This window comes from Saccostrea cucullata, unplaced genomic scaffold, assembly GCF_032062105.1.
Source record: "Saccostrea cucullata isolate Sc308-1 unplaced genomic scaffold, CSIRO_AGI_Scuc_v1 ctg4795, whole genome shotgun sequence".
Classification (NCBI taxonomy): Eukaryota; Metazoa; Mollusca; class Bivalvia; order Ostreida; family Ostreidae; genus Saccostrea; species Saccostrea cuccullata.
Genome location: NW_026930636.1, coordinates 14959 through 22743, shown reverse-complemented (window position 1 = coordinate 22743; position 7785 = coordinate 14959). Strand labels below are relative to the sequence as shown.

At 34.6% G+C, this 7785-nt stretch overlaps 1 pseudogene; it reads left to right on the top strand.

The window, feature by feature from the left end:
* Positions 1 to 1503: 1503 nt before the first annotated feature.
* LOC134229378 (E3 ubiquitin-protein ligase Hakai-like) lies at positions 1504 to 5158 on the top strand (annotated as a pseudogene).
* Positions 5159 to 7785: the final 2627 nt, after the last annotated feature.

Here is a 7785-nt window from a genome sequence, read left to right as displayed (position 1 = left end):
AAAGCGCAATTTACATAAAAGAATGCAAAAATAATTATCCCCCCTTAAACAAGCAATATAGTAAGTCGTACAATATTGAGTTCTTGTCAAATAGCGCGATCATTATTGTGATAAACCGTACTTAGATCTTTAACGCCTTTTTAAAAAATTGATTTTAATTATTATTTACTTCTTATTGTGGTCAAGATAATATTGAAATCAATTCATTGAAAATAAATATTTTTTTTAAAAGAAATAAACATTTCTCATTGCTTACATAACTAGTTAGTCAACAAATATACATGGACAGGGGGATGTTTTTTGGGAGTTTTGATCATTTTTTATCTTTTACCCCTTTTTGAATTTAAATTTAAATTTTTAAAATTTTCTGCAAAAAAAAAGTTGAAAAAGGGGGGAAAAGTTTATAAAACATTGAATCATTGGAAACAAAAGGGATAAAATTTGTAATTATAATTTAAGTCATTCCTGTGATTTTTGTTCAATCCTTTCCCCTTTCTGCAAACATGATATCCAATTAATTAAATTATTAACCCCCTACATGTACATCGTCTAATAAAAGAACAAAATCCGTTTTTTTTTTGCGGAAAATTACTTATTTAATTATTAATTATTTTTAATCTAAAAAAATTAAGTCTTGCAAAATGTAGTTAAGAAATATCATTTTCCGTTTTTTTTTTCAAAATTTATGAAATAATATTGATAATTCTTTGAAAAAATAGGTATTAAGCCTTTTTTCGTTTTGAAAAAATTGAATCCTAAATATTTTGAACTATTTTAAATGAAAATTTTTTTAATCGTGTAAGATCGTGTAACTGTAAACCCTGAAAAGTGAAAGATCGTTCGTGTAAAGGTTTAAAACGTGCGTTAAAAAAATTTGTTCGTGTAAGGGGATCGTTCGTGTAAGTTGTCAACAATAACGTTCCCAGCCACGGGATTAGCGAGGGTGCCAAGATCGCTAAAATTGAATATCGCTAAAAATTTATTGAGCTTTATTTGTAATAGATTTGAAACCTTTTTTGGGCACCTGAGTAAACTCGGGTGACCTATTGCTATCCTTCCCTTTCCTCCTCGTCGCGCAACCCTACGCCCGGCGAAACTTTTGAAAATTTTTCTTCTTCTCTGGAACCAATTTAAAAATTTGGTACAAAGCCATCTATGGGTGAAGGGGGAAAAAAAATTTTAATTTCATGACCACTGCCCCCCTGGGGCCTTAGGGGTGGGGCCAAAACCACTAAAATTAATGCAATCTTTAAAAATCTTCTTCTTTACTCCTGGACATCAAGCAGTCAAACTGTAGACATGATTGTTATCAAATAAAAAGTCCTCTACCAAAATTTTGAAATTCATGGCCCAAGGGTCAGGGGTTCTAGGTTAGGGTGGGGCTAAAACGAAATATATAGTGAAAATGATTATTTCTTTGAAAATTTTTTTCTGCTCCTGGGTTAAAAAAACTAAATGCATAGTTGTGATGAGCAAGAGTGCCTTACCAAAATTGTGAATTTTATGGCTCCAGGGTCAGGAGTTCTGGGGTAAGGGCGGGGTCTATTGATTATGTGAAAAAAAAGTAAAAAAAATTTTTGAAAATACATGAATTTTGAAAATCTTCCTCTCGCTCCTGGGATTAAAAAAACTAATTAAGTACATAGTTGTGATGATCAAAGTGCCTTTTTAAAAAATTTTGAATTTCAAGGCCCCAGGGGTTAGGGGTTCTGGTGTTAGGATGGGGCTCTATTGATTAAATAGTGAAAATACATGAATTCTTTGAAAATCTTCTTCTCTGCTCCAGGGTAATAAATAAACTAATTAAGTACATAGTTATGTTGAGCAAGAGTGCCTCTACCAAAATTTGAAAAATTTTGGCCCCAGGGTCAGGGGGTTTTGGTGTTAGGGGGGCCCCTCTATTGATTATATAGTGAAAATACATGAATTCTTTAAAAACCTTTCTTCCCAAATTTAAATTTAAACTTATTAAGTACATAAAATTAAAGATGACCAAGAAATGCCCCTTCCAGAATTGTGAATTTCAAGGCCCCAGGATCAGGGGTTCTGGTGTAAGGGGGGGGGCTCTATTGAAAATTTGTGAAAATACATGTACATGAAAATTTTTTGAAAATGTTTTTTTCCAAATTTAAACAGATGAACTACTGATATAGTTATGAAGCAAGAGCCCTTCTTCCTTGGAAATTTTAAGGCCCCTGGTCAGGGGTACCATAGAGAAGGGGGGGGGGGTTTACTCTTATATACTGAAAATGAATTGTTTGAAATCTGCTAGTTTGTATTAATCAAAAAAATTTTTGATAAGCAAAGGGGGCCTTTTAAAAAATTGTGAAAGTGTGGACCTAGGGTCAGGGGTTCATTTGTGGTTTGAATCACTACTGATTATTGCTTATTACTGATTAGTTGAAATGCATTTTTTGTTCCCCTACTTTGCCTATGGGTATTAAGTAACCAAACAAGCAATTGGTTATGATTAGCAATGGTGCCTCTTTCAAAATTGTGAATGCCATAGCATCTAGCTTAAAATATGAACCAAATTCAATCATTGGAAAGTTGTTGCATGATACTTAGGTGACCATAAGGCCCATGGGCCTCTTTTTAAAATCACTAAAATTACCCCCTCCCCTAAAAATAAAATACAAATTTTATGGATAAATCACTAAATTTGCGTCTTCTTGACACTTTAAATTTTATAGGGAAAAAATTTTTTTGAACCACTGAAAATCTTTTGGAACTATCCTTGTTTTAAAAAACTGAATTAAATGTAGAAGTACTTTTTTCTGCATGGTATAAATTTACGCTTTGTACGCAGTCACAAATTTCCTGTCCCATCGAACTAGATGCAAATATAAGGCAAATAGGGAGATTAAAAAATCCGCGTAATTTTTCCCCGGATTAACAGAAGTAAAATTCCTTTTTTACCCGGGGGAAAAAATGTTTCTATAGTAACCAAATCATGACACCCTGGCCCAAAGGGTGGGGCCACAATAGGTATGACGAAAAGGAAAATCTTGTGAAGAACAGCATGTTTAAAGGGTTTCCCGAGATGAGCGTTGTGGCCCATAACCTTGTGCCCCTTGCCGTTACTTCCTTTTCTGTTTGCTGTACAAAGTGACATAAAAGTACTTTTTTTTGGACTGTATCAGAACATAAATCTTTATTTGTCCAATAGGTGCCAATATTCACCCAGGTTTTTAAAAAATGTATATTAAAGTATGCACTCACCACTGTTCATTTGTTCTTTTAACATTATAAAAAGTTGTACTTAGGGAAATTTTGGAAAATTTTTTTGCATAGACAAAACCTTATCCTAGCTGCATTTCAATTTTAGGTAAATCTTATCCCTGCTTGTAGGTAAAATCTTATCCATTTTGTAGGTCAAAAACTTATCCCTTCTTGTAGGTAAAATCTTACCATATTGTAGGTAAAATGTTATGCCTGTTGTATTTTTCTTTTTGAAGGTTAAAACTTTTTGGAGAGAAAGTCGTGGACCCCGATTCATTGCTGTGACAAATGTAAATTGCCCATTCTCATCTATGGTCGTATGGTAGGTTACATTGTCAAAAAATGAGTTATGTTACTACATTGTCAAAAAAATTATTTTCATTAAATCAAATGAAGATTACTTTTGAAAATTTCAAGTTTTCTTATATTGCATAATATATGGATTATATACACTGAACAATAATGACCAAAAATTTGAACAATTCTTATTGCAAAAAGTTTGGTTATCCCACGGGGAAATCTATGAAAAAACTCGACGTTTCATTATTCAAGTTGATGTATTACCGGGAAACCAACATCAATTTAAAATTAAATATTTTCTTTTTCTGCTACAGATTCCATGCAAACATGTATTCTGCTTTGACTGTGAAAAAAAGACAATAAAGTTTGTCCTAGGTAAGGTTTATTCTGTCAGAAAAAATTAATACTTTGGGAGTGCGTTTTTAACCCCCCAGGTGTCTAAAGAATGTTAAATTTTAACATTCTTCAACATAACTTTCACTTTAATTTTGAATTATTTGGTTATTAATTTGGAAAAATCAGGTAGGAATTGTACTTATAGCTGTTAATATTCTGCTGAATTTAAAAAGGGGAGGAAAATGTCCAGCGCATAGAACAGTCAGCACTTGGGACCGTGTTTTTGTAGCTACGGGGGGGCCCAAGCATGGGGATGGAGGATGTAGACGTAATTTTTTTGTCACACAGGGGGCCTTCAAGCCCCCCATCTACCACAGACACATGAGGACTGACTCCGCAAAATTTCCCCCTTTACTAGCCAGGCAGCAGGGGCAGGTAAACCTGTGGTAGAACAGTACACAACCTCCAAAAATAAGCTCAAAATCGCAGACCCAAAATATAGAGCAGTACACAACAGCAGCCGGACGACAGCCAGTGGAGAGAGTCATCTGAATCTCCCCCACTCTCGCCCGAGTACGCCATGTATCAACAGTCCATACTGGGGGGCAGATACCACCCCCCAAACCCAGGCTTTACCCACTCAAGCCATGCTGCAGGGGCCTCCTCCTTTGACTCCCCCTATCACAGGGACAGCCCCCAGCTCAGGCAATCATACCTGGACAACAAGCTGATAGTTACCAACTTGCCTCTATGTCAGCACTAGCACCTGGAAGGAAGACTAATCTTTCATGGACCACTACAGGATGACTCTGACTACAGACGGGAAAAAGAAACCCAGCAACTGGGGACGGTTCTCTGCCTCCATTTAACCTTTTCCACGCCCTTGCCCCCCCCCTTTGGGATCGCTGTTTTTTCAGGGTCCCCAGGCAACATCTATTGCTGGTTTTCCCCCCTGGCCCCCCCCTTTCCCCTTCCCCCCCCCGTTAAGGACTCAGTTGCCTGTTTCATCAGGAGTTAGTGTTCCCAATTTTCCCATCCCCCCCCCAATCAGCGTACCTACCCCCAATTTTTTTAAACCCCCCCCCCTCCACTGTTGTCTTTGGGCCCCAAAGGGTGCCAATTCAAGGTGGGCCCGCCACCCAGATTTGGAAGTCCCCAAGGTCATTTCAATGACAGTTACAGTCAAAAATGCCCCCGGGGGGAAAATACTAGGGGGCCAAAACTGGCCCCCCTCCACAAAGAAGTTCTGGGGTCAGTTACTCCCCGTTTTTTTAAAGGGTTTCCAGGTACCCCCCAATAGAAATTGTTTGGACAAACCTTTTTATTCCCTTTTTTAATTGATTGAAAAAATTCCTTTTTTATTTTAGTATTTTTTTTTTTTTTTCATTACTTAATATCTTAAAAGTACATGTATTGATTTTGGTTAATGGATACTGTGTTCATGTACAATTTAGATTTATATACAGGCAGTGCTACAAAAATTTAAAATTTTTTTAATATGTGTATTTTGCTTTTTTAATGTTTTAAGTATTTGAACTTTAAGAAAAATACTTCTAAAAAAGAAAAGGAAAAAAAAATATTTCAAATATTTTTTTAGATGTTATTAATAATAAAAAAATGGTATACAATTGTGATTAAATTTTTTGAATGATATTTTGTTGTTTTTTATCTCAAGTTTTTTTATTACCTCAATCATGTTGGAGGAGCTAATGTAGTGGTGTTGGGGCCCCAGATTAAGTCTTTGAAATATAATTGACACGCAAAAAAAACCAAAAAAGAGCAATCTACAAATGTTTGAATTTTTTATCTAATGATTTTCAAAAAAGAACACAGTAAGGCTAAAATCACTTTTCAGAACATCAGAGATTTGATAAAAATTTTAAATGTTTATTTTTTTAACTTTACTAAGTAAAATAGGGTATAAATGTTAAAACACCCCCCCCCAGGATTCAATTACAACGTGCAAGACTGCTCTAAACAACAATTGCAGCCCCTTTAAATTTTTACCATACAGTAGGTTAATCAATATCGAGATTTGAGCGAAGGAATTACTCTTTGCCATTTTTAAATGCCTATTTTTCAGAAAGAGATTTTTAAATTTTTTTACTTAGCGCATTGTAGTTCCCCACTTCCGGTCCAAGGACTATCATTCATGCATATGAACAAAGACCCCGTTGAGGGTTAAAAGCAGTGTATTTTTGCATCATCAACTCTCCATCACTTTTAGTTGAAAATTTTCCAGTTAGAGCAATGGAAAAAGCGTAAAAATAAGCCATTTTCAAGAAGCCTTAGCATCGTTACAGGAAACAAAAGAATATTTCATTTTTTGAAATATTGCTGCATTACTTAAAAATGAACAGTAGAAACCCTTAAAAACTCCATAATATTGCCAAATGTTTAGTTAAACATGCAATTTTTGATTTCTGTTAAGCAGACTAAACTTGACTTCCGGTTATGGTACGAAAATCGTTCAACCGTTAAATCATCATATTTACCAAATTGAAGATATCCATAATTTTAAGATACAACATTACTCTACCTAATTATTTTCCCCCCAAACACTGCTAAAATAGGGTGTTGCGTTTCTTTTTTTTTTCGTGTCAGTATATTTTTTTTAGTTATTTTTTGTCTTTTTTTTGAGATACCAAGAAGAGTGATTTTTTTAATTTCCCAAAGGTTTAACCCCGCAATTTCAGAAAAAAAGGGTACCAAGGGATTGTTTTTTAAACATAGGTTTTAAGATTTTTAAAAAGGTTTCATTTCCAAAAAACTGTAAGCCTTTAAAACTCTCCTGCGAAGTGAAGAGTGGCAAGAAAGTTGAAATTTCCTCCATTTTTCTCATTTTTGGGTGCTATTTATACTTTAACAAGGCCGGATTTTACCTAATAAAATCCACACGGACAGCAATTAAGCATATTAGGGGGCTGGCCCACCTCCCATCTGATAAAAAACTGCCCGAGTTATGCATTAATAGATAGCAGCTTGCCACTTACACGAGCTTAAAATAATACAACAAAGATTGTGCAAATACATAGATATTTTAATTATTTCTACGTTTAGAAAATATATGTTTTATGTAACGCCACCAAATGTTTTTCCTGAACTGAAATTTTTGTTTTTTATAGTTCTTTTGGACCTTTACTATGACTTTTATTCGGGTATTGTAGATAAAATTACACCGATTGACCAGGTCAATAAAAAATCTGAAAAATTGAAAAAATAAAAAATATAAAATAAAAGCCGCCGCCGCCTCGATTTTAAAAAAAAATCGATGAGAATCTAGCAATTTATTTATTATGGCCTAATATAAACCAAACTTTGCTCGATTCAGCCAGGGATTGACACTACCAAACTTGATATGAAAGTTTTTATCTATACAAATACTTTTATACTAATCATCTTGAAACTTCCATCTTTGAAATCCTTATTACTAAAACTTTTTTTTCAGTCTAAAGGTATAACTTTCCATTACAAAAGAATAAAAGGTGTTTTCTAAATTTTTAAAATTTGAATCAGAGGGATGGGAGGCAAGAATGCGGTTTAATGTTGGCTATATAAGAGTTTTCAAAACTGAACGTCCTAGTCCCTTATCAAAAATAAAATTGCCTTCCTGCAAACATTTGCTGCAAGTTGCAGATATTGCTGCAAGCTTCCTGCAATGCAGCTTAAGAAACCATGACGGCCTATACAAACTTAAGCCTTTGTGTTTGCAACTGCAACCATTTTACCATGTAAATGAGGTTTAGTCTGCAGCAGATATTGGATTTTCCAAATATGAAACATTGCAGCATGCTTGCGGCAAACAATTCAGTTATTGTTTTTGAAATATTCCTGCGTACAAGCAGCAAATTCGTAGAAAGCCTTCATATTGACTTTAATCTGTTAATCACGGAGAAAATTCACCTCAGCGTTTGGAATGATACAAGT